This window comes from Durio zibethinus, chromosome 16, assembly GCF_047325235.1.
Source record: "Durio zibethinus cultivar Kanyao isolate XHJ-2024 chromosome 16, ASM4732523v1, whole genome shotgun sequence".
Classification (NCBI taxonomy): domain Eukaryota; kingdom Viridiplantae; phylum Streptophyta; class Magnoliopsida; order Malvales; family Malvaceae; genus Durio; species Durio zibethinus.
In genome coordinates, this window is record NC_143177.1 from 9,502,446 (window position 1) to 9,517,116 (window position 14,671).

The window sequence follows — 14,671 nt, forward strand, 5'->3', positions numbered from 1 at the left end:
TTTTTGAGCAAGTCAGTCAGTGGCATGGCTATTGCTAAGTGACCTTTGATGAAGTGCCTGTAGTAGTTAACCAGCCCAAGGAATAGCCTCAACTCAGTGACCTTGGCTGGCAGTTCCCATTCTAGGATGGCATACACCTTGCTTTCATTCGTGCGTATCCTACCACCTCCCACCATGTGGCCTAGGAATGGGATCTTCTACTAGGTGAATGAGCACTTCTCCTACTTGACAAACAGCTTGTGCACCCGTAACTCCTGGAACACCTGTCTCAAGTGGTCTACATGCTCTCCCAAAGTCTGGCTGTGATCACAATGTCATCCAAATAAACCATAACAAACCGATCAAAGAACGACTGAAGTACCTTGTTCATAAAGGTACAGAATGTTGCTAGGGCATTCGTGAGTCTAAATGGCATAACTAGGAACTCATATGAACCATACCAAGTGACACATGGTATCTTGGGCTCATCTCCTTCCATGATCCTAACTTGGTAGTAGCCCGACCTTAAATCCAGCTTAGTGAACCACCTTGCACTCCCAAGTTGGTTGAACAAGTCCATGATAAGGGGGATAGGGTACTTGTTCTTGATGGTCAGCTTGTTCAAAGCTAGGTAGTCTATAGATAGCTATAATGACCCATCATGCTTGCATTGGAATAGAACCGGTGCACCATATGGTACCTTCGATGGCCTGATGAAGCGAACATCAACTAACTTTTGAGCTGCTTCCTCAACTCCTCCAACTCTGGTAGGGACATTCGGTAACAGGCTCTAGCTGATGGCTTGGCTTCGGACACCAGCTCAATCTTATGGTCCACCTCTCTCTTAGGTGGTAGCTTGCTAGGCAGCTTTACGAGCATCAAATCACTTAATGCCTTTAACACTTTTAGCATCTCAAAGGGTGACTTGATCTCCTTCTCCCTTGGTTCCTCATATGTCAGGGCTACTAAGAAGGTGTCTTTTTTTTTGCTTACCACCTTGGCAAATTTGATGGCTAATACCACCTATGACCCAACTCCAGACCCTCTCCTCAATGGTACTAGGCATTGGCACCGTGCATCCAAGATGCAAATGCAATTGGCAAAAGGCACAAGGTGGGCATTAATCCAAATAAGGAAATCCAACCCAATTAGAAACTCATAGTCGTCAGGGGGTATTACCTCTATGGTCTCCTTGCCTTTCCAGTCTCCAAGTTGTAACTCCACTCCCTGTGCTACTCCAATGACTGGAACCTCCTTGGAGTTCACCATTTTAATCGTACCAATCCCTTTCTACACCTTTAGTCTGAGCTTCTAGGCTCCATCACTTGAAATAAAAAGATGCGAGGCACCTGTGTCCACCAGTGCACTCACTTTTTGACCTGCAACCATCAGATCTACAAACATCAAGCCCTTTGGCTTGTGGTTCGCCTTACTCTGGACAACATTAAGCACCAACGGCCCAAGCTTTGATACCTCTGACTTTGGGTCCTTGTTAGACTCCTTATTTACAACAGCCAGCTTACCCTTCTATGGGTAATTACATGCTATGTGGCTCCTTCCACATAGGTAGCATGTTAGTGGCTCTTGATCCCCTTTTGCTTTCCATTTGCCTGCTGGTGGCTTCCTCTCACCATTCTTGGTTGAACGGTCTCGGTCCCCATCCTTGGACTCCCGATCACGATCTTTCCCCTTGGACTACTTCTTCCAATCCTTCTCGTCCTTGCCCTTACCCTTGGCCTTGGAAGACTTAAACTTGTTCAAAGGCTTAAACTCTATTAAGGACTCAACAGTAGTCATGGCTTTAGCCAAGACATGAACTCCCCTCCATTGTAGCTCATGCTTCACCCTCAGCTTCAGCACATCCATGAAAGCAAATAAGGCATCCATCTCATCTAGATCCGAGATCTGTAGCATTGATTCAAAGAATCTCTGAACATACTCCCTTATGTCCCCTTGCTGGCTCAACCTGTACAACTTTGCCCGCGCCTCATCATTGACATGCTTCGGGTAAAATTTCTCCCTGAACTTTTTTAGAACTCTGCCTAGGTTTCAATCTTGGTGTTCCAATGCCTAACATCATCACACTTGTGCCTCCACCACAATAAGGCTACATCAGTGAGATACATAGCAGTGGTGCTTACCTTTATTACCTCATCTTGCATGCCCATGGCTTGGAAATACTGCTCTATAGCCCATGAGTAGTTGTCTACTTCCTTAGCTGCCCTAGTCACCTTGAACTCTTTGGGCTTGGGGACATCCATCCTGAACTTAGACACTCCAGCAAACATGCCATTCCCAATGGCAGTCTTGTAAGCAATGAGCTCACTGATGAGCTTATGGCCTCCATGCCATTGCGCATGGTCTCCACCACAACCTCCAAGGTCTCATTTTTTTGGGTGATCACGTCCATGCCTTTGTTGAGAGTAGCTTGTAACTCACCACTAAGCTTTTCCTTCATGGAGTCTGGTGCTTCAATATGAGTTTCCACATCCTTAAGCTTCTCTTGCATGTCACCCATGCTTACCTCCACCTTGGCCATCTTACCATCCATGGTAGACTAGATGTCTATCGAGTTGGACTTCTTGCCTTTTCCATGCCCCTGCTCCTGGGCCTCTGGTTGTTGGCTAGCAACGTCACTCTAGGATGTCATCTTTTCGACTGTGATCTAACTTGAACAACACAAACACGCAGAATCAAACTTGGTCTTATACCAACTGTCACGGGCTCTAACCTTAGACTCAGAATCCATGTGGCCTTAGGCTTGGAATCACCTTCTGGTAGCCTAAGTCAGCCTAAAACACTAGCGTGTGGGCACTAGAATGATAGGAAGGGCTGAATACGCAAGTTTGAGAGAAACAAAAAAATAAGATAGCTTGCTGAAATATGCTTTGTATTCACTGAAATAAAAGTGTATAATGGTGTACAAATAAAGGTGGAGCAGCCCTCTATTTATAGTTGAGGCTCCTAGCTACACTTATGGCTAAATCCCTAGAATCAAGGCTAAAATCAAGGACTTACAAAGATTACAATCAATCAAGATTCTATCTCCTGATTTTAAGGGTCAACTGGATTTGTCAGAAGGCTCATACTGATCTATGATCTTTCAGAAGATCCCCTTACATATCTCCCATCTTGGGCCCTGTTAGATGTGGTATGGGCATCATGCAGGCCAGACCTTAGCCTTGTGGGCTGGCCTGTAGGCTATGCAGGCAATCTGGCCTTGTCTCTAAGGCTTTATGCACTAACTCCCCTACTGTGCCTGGTGCGCGGGCCTCAACCTTAGGTGCGCATGTTGGTGCGCCTGATGTGCCTGGTACGCCCGCCCAGGGCATGACACGAGGACATGCCTCGACCATCTTCAATATCCATGAATCCTTGGTGCAGGATGTGCTTGTTTGAAAAATGTGTCCCCATTATAGACACTTTAATGTCTATTACTAGCATATCTATAAAATCTCTCATGCTCTTTAAAGGATGGTTATCTGGGCCCTCTTTTCGCTCTGCGAGGTGAGTAGATGTGCATGATGGGCCTATCATTACATACATCAATGGCAATGTCCCTAGAGTAAAATCCAGGTTGTACATGCATTTTGGCTATGTTATTTGATGACTAGTTGCTCTGATAACCCACAAGAGGCCATGACCTCTACCAATTAGGTTGTATGTAGAAAAATGGTTTGGTTGTGTCAAGCTCAAGTTTGTGGCTGTGGCTGATGCTACCCCAGACCTTAGACCAAGTCTTTAAATTAGGCAATAACTCATTGGGGTGGTGCAAGTAGAAGCTATGATCATGAGCTTGATCTAGCCAAGTCTCTTAGGTATTTGGTAGTCTTGTGGTCCTTTCTCAATGACCATAAAACGCCTTGGCCTAGCCAAGCCTATACATGTAGCTGGTGGTACCCAAGACCCCAAGAATAAGTCCCTGAATTATGCAATGTCCTTTTAGGGTGGTGATAGTGAAATTTGTGTGTGTGCACCTAGCCAAACCAAGCATTGATGGTGTCATGCCAGTGTTGGATGGTAGTGGCAGTCTCGTGGGCCTTGCTTGTGTTTTTCCTATGCCAAGTGGTTTTGGCATGGCCTCCTTCATCATTTCCTTCACTTGCTCATTGAGTAATTGATTGGGTGGGTTATGGATCATGTGCATGGGTGCTGCCACTTATACACAATAGGCATTTTAGTGGTGCTATGGTTGTGCATGTTGGCAGGCTCCATGCTGGATGCATCAAACTGTTGACCCATCACACTTTTCAATCTCCCCCCATGTGGTCATCATACCTTGGAGGTGCAATCAAGATCTTATGCTGCATACCAAAACTACTGAAAACCAAATGTCTTTTCATGCTTTATCCATCTTATGTCCTTAAGGGCTATAGGTTAGACCTCAATCATGCTTTGTGTCCCAAGTGTGCCACCCAAACTTTTATGGCTACATCAGTGCATTAGTGATCAATCATGCTTTCAGATATGGAATGTTTTGGGGGTGCAAGTTCTAAGTCCTTGTTCATATGATGCTATGTATTTTACGTGCTCAACACGCATGATGCTTGTGCTCTATGCTAGCTCTCTTTGTCACTCAATCAGTCATTGAGGCCCATGCAGTGCCAACATATCAAAGGAATGCTACCTAGTTGATCCTGCCAGTAGTCATATGCTTGTCTCAAAGATTAAGCCATGCATGTGTAAGTATGAAATAATTCAGACTGTGAAACTATGAATGGCTCATTAAATCAGTTACAGTTTGTTTGGTCAACTACTCGGATAGCCGTAGTAATTCTAAAGCTAATACGTGCAACAAGCCTCAACTTCTGGAAGGGATGCATTTATTAGATAAAAGGTCAATGTGGGCTTTGCCAATTGCTCTAATGATTGATGATAGCTCAACGGATCACATGGGCTTTATGCTGGTGATGCATCATTCAAATTTTTGCCTTATCAACTTTCGATGGTAGGATAGTGGCCTACTATAGTGGTGATTGGTGATAGAGAATTAGGGTTTGATTTTAAAGAGGGAGCTTGAGAAATTGCTACCACATCCAAGGAAAGCAACAAGCACACAAATTTCCTAATCTTGACATAAGGAGGTAGTGATAATAAATAACAATATCAGGCTCTATTAGTCTAGCAATTAGAATGAGTACAGTCTAAATCCCTTAATAAAGATCCATTGAAGGGCAAGTCTAGTGCTAGTAGCTACTGCACTTCTAGCTCTAATAGTGTATATTTAAGATGTTGCAATTAAAAAGCTTGAGGTTGGAACTAAGGTCAGCTCATCTGGTTTACCTCATAATGAGCATCAGTTTACTCGTCCCTAAATTTAAGAATGCCTTGCTAGCCTTAGCTAGCCATGTCATTCCTTCAGCACTATTAATTTTGAAGAAATTAAAGTACTCAAAGTAGCTTACACTTATATACATTAACATGGGATAACATCATAGGATTTTAGTTCGATTGTGATGGCCATTGGGATTGGAGTAATGATTAACAGGGACTGTCGGGGGCTTTCATATTTCATAGTCAAAGGTTATTGGATTTATGAAAGATGAACAACTACAAAAGCATTTGCTAAGGATGTTTTCATTAATCAAGAATGAAAGTTGGGGGCTTGAAGATGATTAGATGTTGTCTTAGTCTCAACTATAAATGTTGCTGACTAGGGATTAGTGGATGTTAATTTTAGGACTCCCCTGGCACCTTATAAGAAATCAAAGTCTTTGGGCTTTAGGGAAGTATGGTTGCAAGGCTGAAACATAAAAGAATTAATGGAAAGGCACCATCAAGAGTGGAGCCTATAGCTTAATTCGACTCAACACGGGGAAACTTACCAAGTCCAAACATAGTTAAGATTGATAGACTAAGAGCTCTTTCTTGATACTATGGGTGGTGGTGCATGGCTATTCTTAGTTAGCTGAGTGATTTGTCTAGTTATTTCCACTAACGAACAAGACCTCAACCTGCTAGCTAGCTATGCAGAGGTGATCTTTTGTGGCTAGCTTCTTAGAGGGACTATGGCCACTTAGGCTAAGGAAGTTTAAGGCAATAATAGGTTTGTGATGCCCTTAAATGTTTTGGCCTACACACATGCTACACTGATGCATTCAACAAATCTACAGCTTTGGTTGATAAGCCTGGGTAATCTTTGAAATGTCATCGCAATGAGGATAGATCATTGCAATTATTGGTGCTCAATGAGGAATTCATAGTAAGTGTGCGTCATCAACATGCGTTGACTATGTCCCCACCCTTTGTACACACCACCCATCACTTCAACCGATTGAATGGTCTAGTGAAGTGTTCGAATCATGGCAACATGGATGGTTTACTACCCGAAATATCACAAAAGTCCACTGAATGTTATCATTTAAAAGAAGAAGAAATCGTAACAAGGTTTCCATAGATGAACCTATGGAAGGATCATTATTGAAACCCACTCAATAAGTGACCTATGAACACATTAATGAAACACCAAGGGGGTGAGGGAGCTTTCATGCCCTGAGCCATTTCTAACCCTAAACCAGCATGATGGTTGCTCCGTTCCACCTCTTGAGCGGGTGTAACAATCAGAATTGTAGCCTGCAGTTGAATAACAAACCCCTAGCATGAATCACACTTAGGGAACCAAAATGAAAAAGAGTGTTTGTGTTGTCACCATCCCATTTGTGGTGCATGCAAAGGTAGCATCATGACTCTTTTTGTTGTGACAAACCAAAACAACTTTCAACAATGGATTTTTTAGCTCCCGTATCGATGATGAACATAGCAAAATGTGGTATTTGTGTGAATTACAAAATCCCATGAACCATCGAGTCTTTGAATGCGAGTTGTAGCCCAAGCCATTAGGCCAAGGTACACATACCTGGTTGTCATACACCTTCTCCCCCTCTAACCCCTTGCCCATTAGGCTTTACGTGAAAGAGGTGGAAGATGGCTTCCCACGATCTCATTAGTCGTGGTTGGCTCGAAAGCTAGTCCCTGACAATGATAGCTTTATGACCATATGTAGGACAACTCTCGACGTGCCTCATCTCTGGTGATGCATGATTATTGTCCATTCGAACTCCATCAGAACCCCTCATCACTAGGTTGATGCTTGCATCATGACCCTAGGTCAAGTAGGATTACCTATTGAGTTTAAGCATATCAATAAGTGGAGGAAAAAAAACTTACCAAGATTCCTCTAGTAATGACGAACGAACCAGGAATAGCCCAAATTGATAATCAGGTGCACCCAATATTTGAATTATTGTCTGGAGAAGCATTGTCAGTGACAAACTGGACCTAAGTCCCCTAAAAATGGGCACTAAAGAGGGTGAGAGCTCTATTGTGCTTTGACCCTATCACACCATGAAGCATTATCTGCTAGTTGAGTTATTTGGGAACATAGCCCTATTTGGGTAGTAAATTCTATCCAAGGCTTATTACAAGCAAGAGACTAATAGCAAACAAGTACCCTAATGGAAAAATGAAAAGGAATTTGAAAAACGTGTTAGAAAATGCTTGAAATTGTTGGGAGAGAAGTAGATGGGGGGCTAACAATGCACCCTAGTCGGATGTGGAACGATGAAAGCCGATCTACCAATCGACTCGGGGAGTGGACCAATGTGGGTCATGATGGTGGCCCACCCAGGCTTTTGATATGCCCACAAAGACATCATCACAATGATTATGGAATGTAGCATGAACCATCTCGATGTGCCTTAGCATCAGCATGCTCTTAACATCAGCTTGTGGGCTCCCCATCCAACCTATCTTGAAACACAGAGCAAGGAGTTTGACATGTGTATGAATCAACAAGCTAGAAAACTCGTAAGGCATAAGGAAGTTGATTGGTAGGATCCCTCATAGGCGCACTATCGACCAACCTTGATCTTTTGAAAAGGGTTCAAGTGTAAGCATTCTTATTGAAACTTAAAAGATGGTGAACTGTGCCTAGCGGGGCAAAGCCAGAGTAAACTTTGGTGGAGGCCTATAGTGATACTAACATACAAATCATTCATTTGACTTGGGTATAGGGGTGAAAGACTAATTGAACCATCTAGTAACTGGTTTCCTCTAAGGTTTCCTTTAGGATAGCTAGAGCCTTTATCGAGTTCTATTGGGTGAAACCAATGATTAGAGGCATTGAGGGTGCAATGCCCTTGACTTATTCTCAAACTTTAAATAGATAGGATGGCATAATTTCTTTGTTGAGCTATGCCATGGAATCGAGAGCTCTAAATGGGCCATTTTTGGTAAGCAGAACTAGTGATTTTAGATGAATCGAAAGCTGGGTTACGATGCCTAATTGTGCACTAACCTAGAACCTACAAAGTGTGTTGGTCGATTAAGGTAACAAGATTGTGGTTATGAAAGTCAAAATCCACTAAGGAATGTGTAACAACTCACTTACCAAATCAACTAGCCCCAAAAATGGCTGGCACTTAGGTGCACAACCTATACCCAGCCATTAGGGCAAGGGCCAAACCCTAATGAGTATGAGGGCATGGTGGTCACTCTAAAACCTAAGGTGCGAGCTCTATAGAGAGACCATTGGTCTAGATCTTGGTGGTAGTAGCAAATATTCAAATGAGAACTTTGAATACCGAAGAGGGGAAATGTTCCATGCGAACAGCACTTACACATAGGTTAGTCAATCCTTAGAGATGAGGGAAGCCCATTTGACAATGCAACTAGTGTGAGATTTGAAAAGAAATTGGGTTGAAATTCCTAAACTAAGATGCAGTGACTAATGGCAATGTTAGGGAGTCTAAATTGATGAGAGCCTCGAGAAGAGTTATATTTTTTGTTTAACAGCCTGCATAACCTAGAAATGGCTCAATCGAAAGTAAGGTCCAGCAACAGAAAGAGCACTATACATCATGTGGTGTCTAGTGCACCCCCAGTGGCTCTTGAAAATCCAAAGCACTGAGTGTCATCTACACCTAGTCATACTCATAACCACATCAAGTCTCCAATGTAAATAGCCTTTGGTTGATGGAACAAGGTAGGTAAGGGAAGTCGGCAAAATGGATGCGTAACCTTGAGAAAAAGATTGGCTCTAAAGGCTGGGCACAAGGGTCCTAGTCCCAAACCTGTCTACTACTGGTGCACTACTTGAGCTACTCTTGCAGTGAGAGTGGCTAGCTAGGGGACAAATTGGGAATGGCTTCTTTGGAGGCCTTTCCCAAGTGACAAACAATCAACTCAAAATTGGTACAGACTAAGGGAATTTTATTGTTCAATTAAAAGAAAGCGTTATAATGGTCCTTACAGATGTTCGCACAATGTGACTCCTGCCCAGCACTTTGAATGTCAAAGTGAAAAAATTCAACCTAGTGCAGGTAAACAAAGAGAGTAACTATGACTCTCCTAAAGGAGCCAAATGCCTCGTCATCTAATTAGTGATGCACATGAATGGATTAACTAGATTCCCACTATCCTTGTCTACTATCTAGTGAAACCATAGCCAAGGGAATGGGCTTGGTAGAATCAATGGGGAAAGAAGACCTTTTTAAGCTTAACTCTAATTTGATTTTGTGAAATGGCTTAAGAGGTGTAGGATAAGTGGGAGCCCTAGGGTGAAATTGAAATACCATTACTTTCAATGTTATTTTACTTATTTTGTGAATCGAAGGTGAGGCATGACCTCTTCTTTTGGATCCAAGGCCGACGTTGGTTGATAGATCCAAGCAAAAGACATTGTTAGGTGAAGAGTTTGGCTGGGGTGACATATCTATTAAAAGATAACACAAGTGTCCTAAGATGAGCTCAATTAGAATAGAAATCTAGTGTGGAACAAAAGGGTAAAAGCTTATTTGATTCTAAACTCCAATACAAATAAAAATCATGAAAGTGTGGCCTAGTGATCCTTTAGATCTGTGAAATTTGAAGTTAAAGGCATTGAAAAAGTTACCATAGGATAACTGACTTGTACCAACCAAGCATTTATAGCGTTGTTGCTTTTTGATCCTTCGATGTTAGCTCTTCCAATCATTATGAAGCAGAATTCACCAAGTGTTGGATTATTAACACACTAATAGGGAACATGAGCTAGGTTTAGACCATCATAAGATAGGTTAGTCTTACCCTACTGATGGTAGCATCGTAATAGTAATTCAACCTAGTATGAGAGGAACCTTTGATTCACATAATTGGTCATTGTGCTTGGTTGAAAGGCCAATGGCACAAAGCTACCATGCATTGGATTATGACTGAATGCCTCTAAGTCAGAATCCAAGCTAGAAGCAAAGCACACACCTATCGCCTGATTGCGAACTTGCAATAGGGGCCTATGGCCCTTAAGAGCATATGTCATAGGTGCAACCCCTAAGGCAGACAAGCCATCTAGGCCTCTTTGGAGCTTAATTCCCTCTAAGTGGTGGGTATAATCCTTTGCAAATATGTTAAATACACAATAGGATATCATAAGTGGCAAAGTGGCCATGTCACCATGATCCACTGAGATTCAGCTCTTTGTTGCTTTAATTCATCCTTCCCCCCACACCCATTAAAGTCCTTTCACTTCATTTTTTTACACCATGCCCCACTATGGTTGGGGATGAATGGTGTTCTCCATTGCAACCAATTTGGATGGGGGATGACATTCCTCTCTCGTGCATCCAAATAAACAACAACCAAATGCCCTTGGTATTTGTTATAGGGACGAGCTCACCCTCGATGTAGGCATTTGCATCAAACTTCATCAACATATGCTAGCCTCTAAATTAGCTCTACTGCACGCCATTGATAGCACCTAGCCCTTGGTTCGTGCAAGAAATTGTATCCAACACCATCGATAGATGTTGGCTTGTTGCTACCTTAAACACCATCAGTAAATGCTGGCCTCTTAGTTTAAGATGTTGCATCAAGCACCATCGCTAGATGTTAACACTTGGTGTAGGCACTTTCCTCAACCACCATCGGTAAAAGTGGGCCCTTGGTGTAGGTTGTTGCCTTGAACACCTCTTTGGCCAATGCCAGCACTTAGGGTGAGTTGTTGCCTTGCTTGGCTCTGCATGTAACCATGTCTCCATGATGGTTCCACAACTTGTCTACCTTGAATATGGCATATCTCAAAGGGTATTTCAAAGCCCATAGAAAGCTCAAGGATTCTTCGATCCATTTGATCACACTATTCACTGACTGCTCCATCTCAAGCTTTACCAATCCACTCAATATTCAAGGTCCACTGACATACTTGAACTCACAGCCACCCCATTGGCTAGCATCTAATCAAAGACTCCATATTTGGCTCAACTCAATTGGCTTTTCTCTACCCTACTCAAACTCATCTAGTCTGTTGATCGAAAGCATACTTGAATGCTAATACCATTGGCTTTGCTCAACTCAATTGGTCCTCTGACCCACACAACTTAAGGCCTTGTCAACTACCTAATTTTCGCTTACTTATTTCACTGAACTACACATTATCATGGTTTGTTGACCACCACATCTCATAAGGCCTTCTCTCTCAGCCAACAAAAAAACATAGTCCACTAATTGACACACTCTCATGATCCTTTGACCATGAGAACTCATGGTCCACTGATTGTCACAAACTCAAGGCTTCAATTGTCAACCAACTCAAACTCCTCTACCTTTGAAGAATGGCTCCACACTTGGACCTAAATACTTGACTCATATCCTCGCTAGGGTACCTACACCACACAATAAGTGCACATGTTAGTAATTGATCCTAATATGCATGACTCATGTCCCTCAGGACAAAACTCATTCGGCCCACATGGCCATACTTAAACACCATTTCAAGGTGTAGCCTTTTTTTGCATTTTGGTCTCAACATGATTTTTTCAACCAAAGGGCAATGTATGCCCACACAAGCCAACACCTTTTGCTAGGTGAGGCTAGACTCCCTTTCCATTTCACTTGTCATCCAAGCCTACTCGAGGGCCTTTAACCTAGGCTATTTTTTCCCATGTATCACCTCGATGGCTTATTCTCGAGCCTATATAGATACATTATCACAATTACACCAAGATAACTCTCTTTAATCTTAGCATTACCTCAATTTCTCAATATCATTCCCACATGTATCACCTCAATGACTCATTCTCGAGCCCATATAGATACATTATCACAATTGCACCAAGATAACTCTCTTTGAGCTTAGCATTACCTTGATTTCTCAATCTCATGCCCACACATGGGTCGCTTTAGTCCCATCGTTAAGCTGAACTAGGCTTTGATACTACTTGTCATGGGCCACGCATTCCTTCTACCAAAACCACATGTTCATGTGGCACTAAGATTACTCTTAGTTGAGGTTAGCCTTTCTTAAGTCCATTTCTCCATGGACAGATCATTACCGATCCTTCAAGTTGCATACTCATGATCTCCTCCTAGCTCAGACCTTATAAGGTCACATGTAACACTCCCAAAATCAATAGGGAGAAACCCAACTCCTATCATTTCATCAGCCCATGATTTTTAGGGTGGCCCTGAGCACCCATCTTGGCCCACAAGAATTAAGGTCCCAAGCACTGACCTATCTTGGTCATAAGGGTGTACAGCTTTGGTTCTCATGATATTATATCATAGTGGTATGGTAAGAAACAAACACCATACCCGTTCGGATCATCTTTAAGCTCTTGTGCCTAGATCTTAAAGGCATAAGACAGTTGCTGGTTAGCAGCCAGCCCGAAGTCACACTAGGTTCATCTCACCCCTTAAAACTCACATCTCAAGGCCTTAGCCCTTAGCCTTATTCTAGGCTGCCCGCACACATGATAGAAACCTTACATCATGCTTATCCCACCTCAAGGGACTTAGGTGTGCTAACCTAGCAATAACACACCTCTACTAATCAACCACAAAGGTCTAGCATTGTGCCTGCGTGCTAGCTCGCTTATCCCTCAGGCTCTATGGTTTCCTTCCTATGTAAACACCATCCCATGATCCTTGGATATTGATCAAAATGGATGAAGGAGGGGAAATCGATGGGCATAGTGAATGCTATCATCTAACCCCATGGTTTAATGTGAAGGCATGATACAAGGCCCTATAGCCCTAACCATCCTTGGGTTTACCATGACCTGAAAAAACACCATGCCACACTTTTAACCCAATGATGGCCTCCCACCTAGACACCAAATGTGCCTAAGAGTACCTCACTTTAGACTAGCCAAGCCCCCACCTACTCGTTAGCTAAGGGGGTGGTGAGAGCTAACACTAGTCATCCCCTTATTAAGAGCATGACCATGACAATCAACACATGTTGACCAAGACTATGATAATTGAGACATGCTGACCATGACCATGACCATGACCATTGTTCTAGGCTAGTGCATTGTGACCTGGGCCTTCAGTAGGCCTTAAGAACTAGTCACCCTAGTAGTCAGACCCTTTCCCACTAGAATTGGAATTGTTCATTGACTCAGAAAGAACCTTTGGGCTTAGACTAGTTTGTGGACCATGACACAAGCACATGTCTCAACCACCATCAAGCATGTTAGGCATTACTCTTAGCACATGCTTTGATCACCATTGGTACATGCTAGCCATTTGTGTGGGTAGTTCCCTTGAACACCATTGATACAAGTTGGGCCATGCACCACATAAAGGTATCTTAGGGTTGAGCTATGTACAATGTGCACCACAAGTGAAGGATAAGTTGATTCAGGCACATCTTCATATTTTTGTCATGCCAATGCCATTTTTATGGCCTATAAATTCACATAAGTGCTCACCAGCACCCATACTTTAGCTTGGCTTAATTCTGCCAAACACTATACCTGAGCCTCTAGAGTTTTGATCACTACCTATCCCATTATTTTGGGCTAGTTCCTCATAACCTAGGCCTCCAATAGGCATCAAGGCCTGGTTTTCCTGGCAATCGGACCCTTTCCCACTGAAACTAGAATTTTTTCTCAACTTGGAGAGAACCTTTAGGCCTGGACCAAATTGCTGATTATGGCACATGCACATGCCTTGACCACCATTGGGACATACTAGACCTTCATTATTGTAAATGTTCCAACCATTATTAGCACATGCTAGCCCTTTGTGTAGGCAGTTCCCTCAAACACCATTGGTACATGCTAGGATACAGACCAAGTGTGGGTATCCTGTACACGAGCCATACACCATGCATACCAAGATCGGGTAATAGGTAGGTTTAGGTGCAAATTCATATTTCTGCTATGCCAGTGCCTTTTTTTATGGCTTATAAATTCATGTAATGCTCATCAGTGCCCACACCTCGACCTAGGTTTATTTCATTGAACTTGAACACCGTGCTTGAGCCGTTGGAGTCTTGATCACTGTTTATATCTCTATTTTGGGCTAGTTCCTTACGACCTAGACCTCTAGTATGCCTCAAGGCCTTATTCCCCTAGCTGTCAGACTTTGTCCATTTAGAACTACAACTACTCCTCATCTTGAAAGGAACCTTTATGCCTAGACCAGCTTTTGAGCTATGACACATGTGTCACGGGCTCTGACCTTAGAGTCAGAATCCGTGCGGCCTTAGGCTTGGAATCTCCTCATTTATGCTTAAGTCAGCCTAAAACACAAATGTACGGGCACTAGAACAATGGGAAGGGCTGATTACGCAAGTTAAAAAGAAACAGGATAACAAGGCAGAATGTTGGAATATGCTGTATATTCACTGAAATAGAAGTGTTTGATGGTGTACAAATGAGGGTGGAGCAGCCCTCTATTTATAGTTGAGGCTCCAGCCATACTTAATGGCAAT

The 14,671-nt window shown here is 42.9% G+C and overlaps 1 non-coding gene and 2 pseudogenes across 1 annotated transcript; all 3 read left to right on the forward strand.

Annotated features, from left to right (window-relative positions):
• Positions 1-4,603: 4,603 nt before the first annotated feature.
• On the forward strand, positions 4,604-6,399 carry LOC149514296 (18S ribosomal RNA; annotated as a pseudogene).
• A 292-nt stretch (positions 6,400-6,691) lies between these two features.
• On the forward strand, positions 6,692-6,845 carry LOC149514297 (5.8S ribosomal RNA; annotated as a pseudogene).
• Positions 6,846-7,077: 232 nt separating this feature from the next.
• LOC149514298 (25S ribosomal RNA) lies at positions 7,078-10,448 on the forward strand. The gene has a single exon (XR_016328879.1). It is a non-coding gene; the product is annotated as a 25S ribosomal RNA (ribosomal RNA).
• The last annotated feature ends 4,223 nt before the right edge of the window (positions 10,449-14,671 follow it).